Source organism: Hipposideros armiger, unplaced genomic scaffold (assembly GCF_001890085.2).
Source record: "Hipposideros armiger isolate ML-2016 unplaced genomic scaffold, ASM189008v1 scaffold_1070, whole genome shotgun sequence".
In the NCBI taxonomy this organism is placed as follows: Eukaryota; Metazoa; Chordata; class Mammalia; order Chiroptera; family Hipposideridae; genus Hipposideros; species Hipposideros armiger.
The window spans coordinates 70,004-87,550 of record NW_017732420.1 but is presented as its reverse complement, the minus strand read 5'-3'; the positions used below and the strand labels follow the sequence as shown (position 1 = coordinate 87,550).

The 17,547-nt window shown below is 36.0% G+C and overlaps 1 pseudogene; it reads right to left on the bottom strand.

Moving 5' to 3' along the window:
• Nucleotides 1-905: 905 nt before the first annotated feature.
• LOC109376219 (uncharacterized protein C1orf43 homolog) lies at nt 906-1,463 on the bottom strand (annotated as a pseudogene).
• Nucleotides 1,464-17,547: the final 16,084 nt, after the last annotated feature.

Here is a 17,547-nt window from a genome sequence, read left to right as displayed (position 1 = left end):
GATTTCAGAGGAGGTCAAACTTAAGCTAGACCATCAAGAATTTTGACAGATGAGGATGTGGCAGACAGAAAAAGACCAGAAACATGGGTGTTTTTCAATGTACATTAAACAGTGTAAAATGAAATTGGATATACATTTTTAAATGTTTATTTTATTAAATAATTTATAAAGTCAGACCACTGCATTGGTCTGACCATGCTTTCACACTGTCCCATAGCATCCCCAATTAAGGAGGGGGGATGGAATAATGTCAGGTGTCAAAACATTCCCATTCCAATTTATTCACGATGATATGAAGTGGAAGTGGAAGGTCAGATCCTTGTACGTCAGGGAAGTTGTGTTAAATGTTCGAACACATCCTAGTTTAAGTGGAGCACCAGGGTCAGTTGTTCCATTGTCACTCAAGGCCTCACCAGGCTTTGGCCAGTTCGTGCCTGCCTTTCTCATCAATCGGCTCTTAAGGTGTCTCAAACCCAAACGGTTCCCATTCAGTCATGTACAGAGGGGTCATATGGAAGACACCAAACCCAGTCACCCCACTGTCACCCTGGGGAATATTTCTAGTCTGGAAAAGGGCAGATGAACTATGATCAAAACCAAGTGAGGATTTTTAAGGAAGCTGTGACAGAAACATTAAGAAAAAAAAAAACAAAAAAAACCCCACCTGAATACAACAACTCCAGAAAAAAGTGCTCCCAAGGGAAAACAAAATCTTAACCGATGTTGAGAAACTGGCCCTAAGAAAGGCTGGAGGATGAACCTCTAGGCATGAGCTCTAAGAGCTCTGGACACCACGGGAGCTCCGGCTGATCCAGGCTGGGCCTGCTGAGCCAGGTGACCTGAGGGCTGCCCAGCAAGGATGCTGCAGTCTGTGGCTCCATCAATGGAAGAGTTCTTCAGCTCCATCACAGAGTGCTCTCCAGCATGTTATAGTTGTCCTTGAAGCTCTTCAATTCAGGGAAGTGCTTGGCATGGTTACTCTTTTGCCTGGAGGGGAGCTGTATCACCTGGACAGTTGTGGAGGCAACTTCAGAGACAGGGGTAGGTCTTTGGCTGCTGAATGGTGCTGTCGCCAAGAGCTCCCACTTGGTGCTTTCACCACTGTGGCCAGCTCATTCAGGGCCTCTTGATACTACAGGTACTCACTGTGGCCAAAGACCAGAGGCACAGATGGCACCCAGAGCTTTCGTCCTGTATAGACGGTTGTAGCAATTCTGGTTTCCCTGGGTTTCCAGCAGTAGCAGTCTTGCATCATCACCCACAAGGACCTCAGGTTCATACTTGATATACTGAACCCGGAATACTAGAATATCAATTTCCTCTTTTAAGTCCTTGAGGGCACTGTGTCCCACAGGGACATGGGGTCCCCTTCGGGGTTTCATTGCAAAGTACATGATTTGCCTCTGAGCAAAAATAAATAGCAATACATACACCAGGCTCCAGTAGGCCATCACCAGCACAGTACTCACCGCCTGTTACTGCTGGATGCCATGGCCTACCCACCCCGCACACAACCACTAGGGTTTATTTACCCTGCTGCTCTGCCTTGTCAGCCAGGGCTCTGCAGAGGCAACAGTGCCTGTGTTCTCTGAAGCTCCCCAGCCATTTCCTCACGGGGAAAGACCAAGGTGGACCCAGCCAGAAAACATGGTGATGGGGGGGGGGGTCCTGAAGTTGAATATTTTGAAATTGGTTTGTTTTTTTCTCTCTGTCCTTGCTATTTTAACACTGTGCATTTAAGCTAGCCTAACCTCCTAAGAATCAGCACCACAAATGAAAATGAACTCCAGGCCCTTTTTGGGAGTTCATGGCAATCATCAAAGGCCCTATCAAATCCTTCCTAATTTGCTCTTACTGTTTTGTTTTGTTTGTTTGTTTGTTTGTTTTCTATTTGGCTCTGATTCCTGGGCCTGGCACTTATTTGAAGCAACATGCTTTTGTTTCACCTTTTGGGTTTGGGTGTCTACTTTCAGTCTTTCTGATTTTTGGCTATTAATTCTCCCTAATAATTTATTGACATGCACTCAACTTTGTGACATTCTCCACTCTAGATTGTCTCTGGTAGAATGGCTCTCCTTTGTTTTGGTCTTTTGTGACCTACACCCAGTGCTTGGACTGGTTGGTAGCCAGGGAAGCCTAACTTAGATCCACATGAGGAAGGATTTAGGCAGTGTCAACCATGGAAGTTACTTTTGTTTTATTGCTATTTTTTTCCCCTGATAATAAAACAAACACATGTTCATTGGAGGGAAGAATAAAAAAGAAAAGAAAAATCGCCTGCAATTTTGCTACATAAGATAAACATTAACCTGTCGAGATATTTATTTCCAGCCTTATTTCCATATGTTCCATAGTTTATATTTTTTAAATAAAAGTATATTCATAGTACATATACAGTTTGTATTTTGCTTTTACATACTTATCATTTTATCATGATCATCTTCAAGTATTATTAAATAGTTTTAACACAAAAATGCTTTTTAATGGCTGTGTATTTCAATATATAAATATAACAGGATAAAATTCTATTATTAGGCTTTTTTTAACATATCACTATTGTACAAGAAATCCTAATATTCAGTAGCCTGAATAATGCAAGACACAATCAAGCAACTATAGATATAAAGCTAAATGAACTAAAAATAACACAAATTTTATACTTGCATCTTGGGAAAATATTGTTAGGAAACGCATCAACAGGCCACTGAAAGTTTCTGTAACATCCCCTAATCATTTGAGCCTATGAAAATATCCTGTTTCTCCTTAAAGTTTTGCCCACTAAGTATAGCATTCATCAATGGATCTTGTCTATAGCAAGTATTGCTGTGATATTCTAATGGCGATTTTCTATTCCCCTCATTTCTTCTTCATCTATTACATAGAATTCTTCTGTAAGGAAGATTGATCTCTTTCCTTTCCTCCACTTATTTATTTATTCACTTATATCAGTATAGACTCATATTTTTCAGGGGTTATAGTTAAATAATATTGTTATTTATTTTGTTCAAATTGTTCTAGCATTGGCCACTGGGAACTCCTTCAGGTAGGTTCCTTTGCCCTTTCGATATGATCCCATCTCTGCATCCTCTTTCTATCTATCTATCATCTTTCTATCATCTCTATCTGCATTTCCTTACTTTCCAGCATTATATAATGCTTTAGGCTTATTTTGAATTTCCCCTGACCAGCCCTGGTATAAATCATTTCTCCAAGGAGAACAGATCCCCTTTATTGGAGAATTGTATTAAGTGTCCAAGATCTAGACACTACGTACATTCATTACTACAAAGATGTCACTGTTTATAGGCCTTCTCAGCAGACAGAACTAGAAAATATGTGTTTGTATAAATACCCATGCACACATATCTATATTTATTTATGTATTTACCTATATGCATATCTATTAAAATAAACATGAGTTTATGTTACTATCTCCAACTCTAATCCAGCACCACAAATTTCATTCGTCTTTCCCCTACTTGCTTATTTTTATATCCTTTTTTCTGAGAAGACTTATCCACAACAACTGCATATAGAACAGCTCCATCACCCTAAAAATTTCATTGTGTAGTTACTGTATAGCCATTTCCTCCCTTTTTTCTTAATCCCACCAGCTGGTGATTTGTTATCTATCCCTATAGTTTTCTTTTTCCAGCTTGCTATATAAAGGAATCATATAGTTGCAGCCCTTCGGGGGTCTAGCCTCTTTCACTTAGCAAAATGAAGCAGTGTTTTCAAAATATTTCTGCTAAGTACAGAGGATGCAGGCAGAGGTATCACAGAAGTCTCAACACAAGGTGAAAGGATATAAAATGTAAAGCACTTTGAGTCTTCTACTGCTGGATCAGAGTAAATGTGCTTTTATCTGTTATATATGGGCTTCCATATGCCATTTTGTTTTCAAGATTTTTCTATTGGTTTCAAAGTGTTTTTTAAACTCCGATCATTCTAAATTAAGGCAGTATTAGTAGTAATGGAGAGTTTGGAGCAGTTGGGAAATACATTAAAGAGGGAGAATTAAAAAAACAAGAAAAGTTATAGTCATCCCTTGGAATCCATGGGGGATTGGTTCCACAGGCCCCACAGATATCAAAATCCACAAGTGCTTAAGTCCTTTATATAAAATGGTATATTATTTGCATATAACCTATATTTGCATATAGACTACAGCATCACTTCATTGGTGACGATTCAACACAGCGCTTGGCATGTGGCAAATCCAAGTTTTGCTTTTTGTAGCTTTCTAGGATTTTTTTTTTCTTGTTTTTATCTGCAGTTGTTTGAATTCACAGGCCTGAAACCCACAGATACAGAGGGCCAACTATAGTTTGAATGTATTGAATAAATGTATTAAGAAAATTCCCAAGTATTTGGGTTAAAGAGTAGATATATGTAGATATCATTTATCAATATAAATTCAGGAAAATACAAGATTTGGGAGAAGAGCTGATTTATGGTTTGAATTTTTTTTTTAAGTGGAGAGGTCCACTAATCATTTGGAGCTCAGCAATTAGGTTTGGGTTAAAGGCAGAGATATGGTAGTTATTGGCTCATAAACATTAATAAAATATATGGATGTGGATGAATTACTATAAAGAGAGTGTAAAAAAGAAATAATAATAATAATAATAATAATAATAATAATAATAATAATAAAAAGCTTAGGATGTTACTATGTGAAACACCAATATTTATTAAGGAAAATATGGAAAGACCACTAAGGAAACAAGAAGAAAATCCAGGAAAGAATCCTATCACAAACTTCAAGATAATTGGAGTCTTTAAAGGATTATGGTGCTCAACAATGTCAAAGATGAGAAAAAAGGAAGTGAAAGACACCCACAGAAATGCTCCCTCCAGATTTGACTGTTAAAGATTGCTGGTGATGACAAAAATTTCAGTGTTTCAGAAGCTGAAGGTTAATAGTAAAAGAAAATCAAGTTATATTAGAAAGAGTGGATACAGTCTGCTCTCTCTAAATTTTGAATTAGAAGTCAAAAAGGATTAGGAGACAAAGAAATGTGATCTGGGGAATTTAGAAGGTTGGTAAACAGCAATGAAGTTTGACTTTATTTTTTTTATTTTTATTTTTTATTGGGGAATTGGAGGATGGGAACAGTGCTGGGGAATTGGGGGAAGGGGAACAGCCAAGTTGCTGTCGTTTTTGTTCTTCAGTCTAGTTGTGGAAAACGTTGCTTCACTGGCCCAAGTTGGCACCATCATTGCGCTCTTCCCAGGTGAGGCGGATCAGTCGCCGGCTTCTGGACGGCCGCTCACGCTGGCTGCTGGCTACACACGGTAGCCCATGGCAACCCACTGCAGCAAGGGCTACAACCTACACTGTCACCAGCGACTCATGGCAGCCCAGCTCCAGGTTGAGCCGATGTTCAGCATCTTAGCTGTGGAGGGCAGTGTCACTGGCCCCCATATGTGGGATCCGAAAGGTGGCCCTCTGGTGTCCCAACCCAGCTCTTAACCAACGTGCCACTCAGCCAGCCCTGAAGTTCGACTTTAAAACATTTAGAAGATGGCTTGGTTTTTTTTGGGTGTTTTAAAAGTAACTGCTATCATTTATTTCTCAAAATCACTCTGTTTGGTAAATGTTCCTAAATGTGCTTTAGTTCAATTTGTACTTGTTACGTAAGATAATAAAATTACATTCAGTTAGTAGTAAAACAGGGCCCGGTTGGGACCCCCACAGAACAGGCCTCACTTATCTCTGCCCTATAGCTTAACAATAGATCAACAAATACAACCACCTGCAGTTTGAGCTTGAAATGTCCCCTGTCCCCAGTTCCCTGCTTTAGAAAATTACCCCAAAACTTATGATTAATACCCCCATGTTTACTGATCACAATCTTTATGGCCTAGCATTCTTTCCAGGTTACTCCTATCACTGTTCCTGGGTTGATGGCCACATTAGCAGCCACATGCCAGAGGGTAGGCTCCATGCAGATCCTTGGAACATCACATAGCCCCTGGAGGAATGCCTTGATTTTCCCTTAAATGCCCTAAGCCTGTCTGAGAATGTTAAGGCAGTTTTTGAAGGTGTTAATCCGCTGCCTTCTCAGACCACCAGTGCTCTGATAATAAACACTTATTCTATGGCCCAACTCCAACTCAAGCCCTGGACTTTGTTGACCTCCAGTTTCAGTAACAAATCACTGGAATTTCTGGACTCAGATAATGTAAAAGAAAAAGGTTTTTAGAGACATCAAAACTTAGAACTGGCTCACTAGTCCTCCTCAGAGTCCTGAATATTAAAGGCAAAAATTTTAAGTATATTGAATAAGAGCATTTTCATCTCAAAGTAAATATCAACTAAAACAATCAAACACAAAAATTTAAATGTTGAGCCGTGACACTTTTGGAGTCAGAAAGAAAATAAAACAAGATGAGCAAATGCTAAAACTAAGTATGGCTAACATAAAAAATTCAACCATGTTGGATTTAAAATGAAAAAATATACATAATTCAAAGACAGTAAGCTAAAAAATGAGATAAGAGAAAGAACCAACAAACAAAAAACATTGTTTATAAATTGTTCTAATTAGAGCCCTGACACTAAACATATCTAGGCAGTAGGCATCAGTTAGCTCTACCACTTAGGAACTGGGAACTTAATTTCCTGAAGCCTCAGATATCTCCTCGACAAGATTAGAATAATGACAGCAGCCTACCTATGAAATACTTGTGAGGATTAAATGACATAATGAAAATGATTCTGTGTGATCAAAGTATGGCACAAAGTAAGTCTTCAACAATGGGTGATAATGATAATCATTTCATTTTCTCAGTCCAGTTTCCTAATTTACCTGATACAATACGGTGCTAAAAGAAAAAACCAAGAGTTAAGAGAGCTCTTTTTCAAGTTTATATAATTTTTGAAGTAGCAGGGTTGCATCAGTGAAGTCACTTGAATTAGACTTTCTCATATTTTTAGTGTATCTTTAGCCCCCAAATAGTTCTGTCTAGTAAGCAAAAAAATGTATCAAGAATCTGTTTTTTTTCATTAGAGAAAAAGTAGAGTTAAAAGAAATTTTTTGTAAACTATTAAGAATAAAAAAGAAAATCAGGAAATATGTTTTAAGTATGTGTCACACTTAGGTTGATTAACACAGATTTGAATAGTTTACATGTAACAGTCAAAGTTAAAATTTGTTTTGACATTTTGTTGGCCTGCTTTTTGAGAACTTTTTGAATAATTCTTCACAAAATCTGAAAGGAAACAATTGTTTTGGCGAACTGCCTCTTGAAACCTTAACTTTTTATTTATTTTTTTTAATCCTGTTGAAAACACTATAATTCACTGGTTAGATTTTACTAAATTACTTGAACAGGAATATTTGCTTTCAGAAACACTTGCAAATATTTACTCTAATTATGTATTGAAAAAAAAGTAAGTGGATAAATGACTTGAGAACATCAACAAAATAGGCGTGCATATAAAAAATGGTCTCAAACAAACCTAGAGTAAAAAAATAATTAATACAAACTAAATTGAAATTGCAAGCTAATAGACAATAAATGGAAGACACCAGTTTTGGCTTGAGGTTTGCAAATGTACACTGAACTGTGATATAAAATAAGAAGTGTGGACAAAAGATCATGCAATTTCCTAGAAAACATGAAAAAAAACATGCAAATCTTATGGTATTGGGTAGTCGGGAAAGTCATGATGCATTTTTGCATTGAAAAACATAGAAAAATACGTCATGACGTTTCTAACAACCCAATGTTTCCTCTTTCACTTTGAAGCAGCACCCTCTGTGGAAAAGCAGTTTGGGAAAGTTATTTTTATTTGAAAAAAATATGCATTATTCTAGTACTACTATATTATTATTTTCAAAGTCAAAAATAAAATAAAAGAAAACATGGAAAAGTTGAAAATAATCATTTTATCATAAAGCACTTTTTTGGTATCATTTATAAAATTATGTTATACTTCTAAATATTATTTTATGGAGTTTGGTGAATTTTTCTCAGCGGTAACATTTCTAGTTGTCCAATTTTTATGTCAGTGAGAATAAATTAATTTATAATTAAAATTCATTTGTAAATAATGGCAATAACATATATTTCATTAAATGAGGTGTACATCAACTAGCAAACAAAAAAATTAATTCATCTTACATGAAAAATTTGCTAGCTTACACAAGATTTTCTCTGTTGAGAGAGGAGTGGCACTAGAATAAGTTACTGAGATTGGCTAGAGAATGTAAATCTTTGGAATATTTATATGTCAAATAAATGGTGATGTGATTTGTATATCCTTTACTTTGCTTATATTAATACCGCAGTAAACAAATAGACAAAATACTTATTTGATTATGTATTTATTTATGTTGCGGTACGAATTATTTATATTGAACTATTGATGTTTTATTTATTTATTGTAAGTTTCTCACTTCATTCAGGCTTTTGCTCAAATATAAGCATCTCCAAAAAGTTTCCCCAGGTTACTCTATTTAAAATAGTCCCATTACCTTACCTCATTTATATCTATATCACTTATCACTATCTAATACTTAAATATATAGTTTTTGTCTCTTTAATATAAATTTCATGACAGTTGGGGATTTGTCTGTTTTATTTACTAGTGTATTGCAGAATCTATTAAAGTGACTGTAATACAAACATGCTCAGTAAAAAATATTTAACTAAATGAAAGAACTATTGTTTGATCCTCCCTAGTAGGAGATGTTGTTGAGGGCCAAAATACACTCACCCTCCAGAAAAACATTATGTCTTCTACATGGTTGGCTTATAATAGAGAACTAATAAATTTTATTTAAATGCTAGAAAAATCCTGAGTGTTCAAGAATAAAATGTGGCATTATGTGGAAAATAGTTAAGAGTTCTCACTCCTAAAATGTTACCCATCTAATTTGGGCTTGTTATATAACAAAATGTAATGTTTAAAATTTTCCTCCAAGCTCAGATAAGCTGATTTTCCAAAGGATGACCTACTATAAGCAAAACTACACATATTGCTATTTCTCAGTGCTTTGCTTTGCCACCAACTGACATTTTTCCTTAGTGGGATTATCTGCACCTGGTCCCTATCTACCCCACACAACACTACCATCTGAAGACCTCAAGAAGGCTAGATAGTGGCCCACGATCCACCTTGGATTATCAGGTTTAATCTCTTGCTACCCTCTTTCCAGTTTTCATTTTGTATTTTGGATCTGACCAATTCCTTAGCTTACATTACACTCTCTCTAAATTAAGAGGTTGACTAGATAGGCACAAAGTTCCCTTTTATGTCTTACTCTCTATGAGTTCACATGTTACATCTCTTGAAAATTCTAATTAGTATCTCAGAGAGATAATACATTTCAAAATACTTATATTTAAAACATTTGGTTCTAAAATTAATTTTAACTTTAAAACAAAAGTCATTTGTAGATTAAAACCATAAATATGATCTGCTACTAAGAGCCAATGTTTATTAACTTACTGATACTTTCTAAATTAAATAATTACTTGGTTATCATAGCAAAGCTAAATTAGAATTGATGTTACTTACAAGGGTTGACTCTTCTAAGAATTTTTATTTGTCTAAATTATATTATAGTATCTTATGATCTAGTACTCTAACTTTCTCTTCTAAACTGAGATCCATTTATTATTATATATACTGCTTTTTGTAATACCACCAGATATTCTGTCTGTTGTTAAGGCAGAAGTGTTTTCTTTTATGACTATTATTACCTGGTAATTGTAAAAACATAGACATTCAGGGAAATGAGTTATTCAACTACTGGTAATGTATTCTATTTATTTCTAGTCATACAATTATGAAAAGCCAAAATTATTACTTAAGATACTATATATTCATATGTATGAATATATATATGACCACAAATATTATAGTATATAGTGCTAAATTATATTGTTTTTACTATACACTTTTAAACAATATCAATCACACTTTGTCTTTTCTTGCATGTGGTTTAACATTAAAATTGACATATTCTCATATCAGTCTATTTTCTAATAGTTTTTATTTTCTGATAGTTTTTATTATTTTTTTATTTCAACATTTTTATCAGCTTTTTTAGTTATCTACTACTGCATAAGAGAGGAACTCAAAGCTTATGGCTTAAAACAACTATTTTATTATATCTTATAATTTTGTGGGTTGACTGAGCTCAGCTGGGCAGTACTTTTTTTTTTTTTTTGATGATTTATCTTTCCTAGTTTAATGTACTGTGGACAATTCTAGTATGTTTCTAAGAATTTCCATTTTCTTCTTTTTTTTAAATTAAAATTTAATGAGGTGGCAATGGTTAGTAAAGTTACATAGGTTTCAAGTGTACAATCCTGTAATACATCATCTATATATCACATTGTGTGTTCATCACCCATAGTCAGCTCTTCTATCACCATATATTGATCCCGTTTACCCTCATTAACCACCCCCCTCTCTCCTTACCCTCTGGTAACCACTGAACTATTGTCTATGTCTATCAGGTTTTGTTTCTTTGTCTGTTCCTTTGTTGCTTTCAGTTTTATATCCTACATATCAGTGAGATCATATGATTCTCTACTTTTTCTGTCTGACTTATTTAACTTAGCATAATCATCTCAAGATCCATCCATGTTGTTGCAAATGGCACTATTTCATCTTTTCTTATGGCAGAATAGTATTCCATTGTTTATATATACCACATCTTCTTAGGAGCACATATATCTTTACAGATAAATGTTTTCAGATTTTTTTGGGTAGATACCCAGGTGAGGCATTGCTGGATCATATGGTAATATGGTAATGGCTGGGCAGTTCTAATGTGCTACATCATATTGGCTGGAACTTCAGGCATCTGGGGCACATTTGTGCTGGAATGTCCCAGGGGGCTCATTCACATGGCTGACAGTTGATACAGCTTGTTGAGAGTTCTGGCCTCTCCAAACGGCTTGAATTTTTCACAGCATGGTGGCTAGGTTCTGAGACAGAATGTCCCAATAATGAGCATTCCAAGAGAGTGCACACAGAAACTGCTACTCCTTTTAAAGGCTAGACACACAGTTGGCATAGTGTTGCCTCCTTTGCATTTCACGTGCCATAACAGGACTGAATTGGAAGCAAAAGCAGCTCCGTGCCTCAATGGGAAGCATGAGGAATGCGGTTCCATATTCAAACCACCAGAATAGTTACATAACTTCTACTTACATACGCACCATAGCTTATTCAAAGTTAAAAATGTCTGCTCAAAGCAACCAACAAAAGGAGAAAAGTTATTATACTGAAGGGAGACACATATGTGCAACTTTTCTTTGTGTTTAGCCTGTTTGAAGTTCACTCAGCTTCTTGATGTGTAGGTTTATATCTTTTGTAAAATTTAAGAAATTTTTAGCCATTATTTCTTCAAATACTTTTCAGCCCTATCCTCTTTCTATTCTCCTTCTGAACTCCAATGGCACAAGTGCTAACGATTTCATTATAGTCCTTCAGTTCCCTGGAATTCTGTTCTTTTTCTTTTTCAGTCTATTTTCTCTGTTGTTCAGATTGGGTTATTTCTATTGTACTATCTTCAAGTTCACTGATTCTTTCCTCTGTCCACTTCATTATGTTGTTGAGCCAATCCATTGAGACTTTTATTTCAGTTATTATATTTTTCAGTTTTAAATTTTCCATTTGGTGTCTTCTATTTGTTGTTGCTGTTACTGAGATTTTCTATTTTTTCATGTTTCAAACATGTTCGTAAATGCTCTCTAAAGTATTTTTATGATGGCTGCTTTGAAATCTTTATCAGTTAATCACAACATTTGCGTCATCTCAGTGTTATCATCTATTAATTGTCTTTTCTTATTCGAGTTGAAATGTTCCTGATTGTTGCTTTGACAGGTGCTCTTCCCCACTCCAGATGGCGTGGTGTCACCAGACACTTAGTGGAGAACATGAAATATCACCTCTGCTTAGCTGTAAGAAGGTATCCCTCCCTGTTAGGATGTCAAAGAAGGCTGGATAGATTATCCTCACATGTCAGAGGAGGCCTGCTAAAATAGAGATTTCAATAAAGTCCAGAGTCTCATAACACAAAAAAATGTGCAGAATACAATGAAAAATCATGTGTCTCTCACATAATTTTCACTGACACTTTAGTGGAGGAGAGGTCCTTCCCACTGGATCATGGTGAGTGTTATGGCCTCCCACCTGCTCTCCTCCAACACTAGTGGAAAGGAGGGTGCTTTGTATGGCTGGATGGCAGTTGAAATCTAGGATCCTTATTTGAATTCCACTGACTGAAATAACAGGAAAGACAGTGCCTGGTTATCACCGGGTGGGAATGAAAATCCCAACTCCCTACTCAACCTTCTCTGACAACACTCTAGTGAAGAAGCTGAGGCAGCTTGTTACACCCAGGTGAGAGCGGAAGTGTAGGCTTCGCTTCAGGCTTTTGCTGACTGGGATGGGGAGTGGGGGGCTGTCGGAAGCAGTGGTGTTTGGCTGAAGTAGGGTGGTTATTGTCTAAAAGTTTTCTGTTCTGTTATGTTACCCTTTTCCTGGCCCCTTGGCTAGAGAGAGTAGAAAGTTTTTGTACTCAGTTGCACTTAGCAAGAGGAATAGAGAGAAGTATGCCTACTTGATACAGAACTTTGTTTTTAAAATCTGATTATTTTCTCTTCATGTGTCATGAACATTTTCAAATGTTGTTGCACTGAACTCTCAAACATTATTTTAACAGCAAAGATCTATACTAAATTATGAGAAATATCTCTAGATGATGGAATTGTATGTGATCTTTATTTTCTCTCTTTTTTTCCTTACCTGCAATATAAATTCTCTTGTGAATATATATTGCTTTTGTAGCAGGATTATTACTAGGTAATTATTAGTAGCAAAAAAGTATTTTACTAAATCAGATTAGCATTGCATATATCAGTTAAAATAAATGGCACTATATTTATAGAGGCAAATCATAGAGGCAAATCACAGGAACTCTATAAGTAGTTTACATTTGATAGAAAAATTTTAAGAGTGCCATGTCCTTTATGTAGCATTAACTTTGCAAAAATAAAATTCCTATTTCTTAACTTTTACATACTTCAATAATATTGAAAGCACATCCCCTTGTGTTCCTTCTCTTCCTCTTTCCCCCTCTACCCACCAGGTATAGCATAGAAAAACATTTCAGTGTTTTGATTTTTCGTTTTTACATTGAAAATAACAAAGTTAAGAATATCCTTGATAGTCTAGTTTAGGAACAGATGGCCATACAAAAATAACCAAGTTTACCAAAATGATGGTTAAAAAATGTCACATTTCTCTGAATATTGTCACTGAGTAATAGGAATAAAATTCAGGGATTGTATGCCCCTTTCCTCAGAACTGAACAGTAAGGTAAATTAACAGTATCAGAATCAGCTAAAAGAATACTTTCCCCATTTGTTATATTTTGATTAGTTAAACTGAAGCCTTAACTTATGAATAGTTTGACTTCTATCTCAGTAGTCTAGTCATTAAAACCCCACAAGGCTGTGTTTTCTTTTCCTCTGTGCTATACAAAATAGAACTTCATAAATTACTTTCTCTTCCAGTTTCCTCATCTGTAGGATAAGAAATTACATCCTTGAATGTTTTATAACTTTGAAGTGATTTTGACCCCAGAAATGAGAAAATGGCAGTGACTGTGACTTCCTGGGAAGTCTTCATCCTTACTCTTCACTGTGCTCACACCATCTTACAAAACCCACCACACAAATTTAACTCAGCATTTGTTAATTTTTATTATACTAAACATATTTTTTACTTAAGTGAAACATTAGTTCACTCAATGGTTGATTGAAAACTCTGAATTTACTAAAATATTATTTTAGTACTGGTATTCAGTATTTTTAAATCTCCAATGGAAGATTAGTTTCTATTCTTCTGATATTCATCAGAGTACTTATAAACATTCAGGTAAAGCAGCTATAGGCATAAAAAAGAGAGATTTCTCCATTTGTAAAATCAGAATCAAACTGGTAGAAACCTCTGGGAATCAAGAGCACTGTCTTTTAGTAAAATTAGGGACTACAAGCTTAAAAAGCTATTTTATTTAAAGAGCACTAATGTATCTTTTTGTTCATGTTGGTAAAGTCCAAATATTAACGCGGTTTTCATTCATTCATTCATTCATTCATTCAACAGAAATTATATTAAGTACTAAAATTTATATTAATTGCTAAAATAGGGACATCCTATTTACATTCATGAATCTTAGAATTCATCTACACTAGATTATGTCTTCAGAAAAAAATCAATTAGTAACTTAGTTTGTCTGTTTCTGTAATGGAGGCAGCTCCAAAATATGCTGATAATTTACAAAACCATACAAATAAAAAAAAAGGTGCTAGTGATAAAATATAGAGATGGGAGCCATTTAGCTTTTCCTGGAGAGCTATTTCCTATATTAGAGTGTTGTCAGTGAATATAGACAATGTATTCATTATCTATAAAAATGATTTGGAGAGGGGTGGGGGTGAAAGGAGAGGGAATTTATGTAGACAAGCTGACAAAGAATCATTTCTTTGAGATCTTGTATTAAATTTCACTTTCCCCATTGAACTAATTGCCTTTATTAGTGAAGTTTCCAAAATATTAAAGTTACATTCCGGCATTACATCTATACCCTGTTGATGGCTTGCCACTAAAGATGGCTGAGCTATATGACACTAGTAGCTACACCTCAACAAAATGTGTGCACATTATTCCTTGCTAGGGCTCTTTCCCTACATCCCTGTCATAATGAGTTTGGCTGTAAAGTCATAAACATCAAAGATCCCTCTCATTTTTATATCTATTCCTTAAAGTGTAGTTCACAGCTAGTCCATCTCCTCTGCTCTCTTACCCTTTGGTCCTATGGTGGCTCCAAATGGCCATCCAGAGCTGAGAGCCTTCCAGACTATTTTACAATCCTATTGGGAGGTATTAGTCTCTCACAGAGGCTTTTCCCAAGAAGAAATTGCCAATCAAATCATAACATTCCATTGGAGAAGATAAATTACAAAGAGAAAGGGCTCTCTGACTCATTTTTCTTCCTCTCAAAAGCTCCCCACCAGTATCGGGATCTCATTGTGTAGCCATTAAACATCCACTTCACATCATTAGCTTCTCTGTAAAGCTAGAGTGATGACAATGTGGAAAGTAATATTTACTGAAAAGAAAATGATTACAGGGAATCCAGTGTTCGAGAAAATCTTAGCTATGACATTGTTGAACAAAACAGAGGAAAAAGGGGAGCACTTAACTGAAATTCTTGGGTAATAAAAAGCTGTTGTCAGGATTTTAAAGAAAAGAGACAATCTTAATTTTATCTCTGAGATAAATATTGCTGAGAAACAAATGATGCTGACTCTGTTTTAAAGTCCAAATGCTTAAGAACTCCTGATAGGGACATTGAGAATACTGGGCAATTGCGTTTTAAGCTCTGATACACCTCCCTGATAGAAGGAAAGTGGCTATTCCAATTCACACAATGATAGACACAGACTTGAAAATGGAGAAATGAATTAAATGACTGAATAAGAAGAAAACTGAAATAGTACTGGACTATTCTCATAGTGTATATTTAGTTATTTTAGTTATTTTCAAGACATCCTTACATTTTTAATAAATTCCCAAGTAAAATAGCTCTTTAAGCATTTATTAAAAGCAATTATGAAAGCCCATAGATACAAAGGAACTGCTAACATCAAATACCCTGAATGGCTCGGGATGCAGCGCCCTCCGAGAATAGTGCTTTATTATAAACGATTCCTATGGAGGTGTGCAAACAGGTCATGGGCAGCAACCCTTTTCATAGACCCTGCTACGAGCTGATGGGTAGAAGAAAACTTTTTCCAACAAATTTGGACTTCCAGTGAGTCAAAACGTTTATGTGCCTGCTATTGTCAATGAGAGGATGTCTAGTTTCCTCATCAAAACTATGAGAGAATAAGTAGCAATAAAAATCACCACTACTTAATGTAATCCTAAAAGATACAGCTTCTGAATATAGATTTCAAAAGCAATTTTAACAAAATGTTAACTAAATCAGTGATAGAACTGAGAACTTATGCATTATAAGATGTATTCTAGACTTAACGTGCATTTGTTTCCTCATGATTTCAGATTTACTAGCCACTCCCACTCAGTTTTTTAAGACCTATTTCAAACGTCACCTCTTTGGTGAAGTTGTCTTTGTCTTCTCTCTGCAAATACACACACATTCTAACGCAGGACTCAATGTCATCCCTATGGGCTCCTAGAACACTTTGTGCATAACTGTCTCACATTTATTATTATTGTTAGTTGTTGTCACACATCTCTTCCCCACTAGCTATGAAATGATCTCAGGCACAGAGAGCATTTTATAGTATGTTTACCCCCAGTGTTCAAGGCAGTGTCTAAAACAGAGTGGCCACTTATTAAATATGGGCTTGGTGGAATGGTGGATATGCAGCCAGTTCCACAGAGAAGTGACTGGATTACATGAGTAGCAGCCACAGGTAACATCTTTCAGGCATAAAAATTCTACATTCAATTTGTTTGTCTTTGGTCTCTGAGATCATACTCCATGTACATCTGTATTTTGAAAATTCTCTGTGGATCTTCTTCAGCCAAAAGACAAGATACTCATATCTACTGACTTAAATTAAACACACTTCCCTTCTGTTATGAGCTCTCTAAGCAAATCTCAAAATTTGATTCTTTTTGACAGCAATGGAAATAAATCATGAAATATAATATTAGATAGATTGTATGAATGGATCAAGTTTTTGGGTTTTTTTGTTTGTTGTTTTAAGATGTTTATTGGGGAACTGGGGAGGGGGAACAGCCAAGTTGTTGTCCTTCAGTCTTAGTTGTGGAGGGTGCACCTAGCTCAGCTCCAAGTCCAATCACCATCCGGCCGCCTGGCAGTAGCTCGCAACCACTCAGCCGAAGGTGCCATGTTCAATCTTAGTTAGGGGAGGGGGATGGGGAGACGTAGCCACCATCCCATGTGGGAGTCGAACCAACAACCTTGTTGTTAGGAGCACATGCTCTCACCAGCTGAGCCATCCTTCCACCTGTTGGCAGCTCAGCAGCAGCTCAGCTCAGGTGCAGCTCACTGGCCCATGTGGGAATCGTACTGGCAGCCCTGTTGTTCAGAGCTCACACTTTTAACCAACTGAACCACTTGGCCAGCCCTGGTTCAAATTTTTAAACTATATTTTATTTAAAGGTGCTATGGTCCCTTGGGAAACAGATCAACTATTAAGAAACAGAAAATCTATGAGCAGCTACTGAAGGACCTTATGTGATAGGTCAAGTTCTTCTGCGTGCCTGATAAAGGGTTTCAAAGGGTATCTGAATTAATATACTGTATCTTCATAACCTTTGTAAGAATAAAAGAATATATTGTGATTAAATAGCATCCAACTGACAACAAAGAGTCCTGAAGTCAACTGATGTGGCTTCACTCTGAAGTACCTGAATTGAAGCTGCTTTCAAAAATCTTATTCACTTGTAGTAAGTGCCAATAATCCTGAGCACATGGTGATCATTAGACTGACCAGAAACAAGGGTTCTTTTTT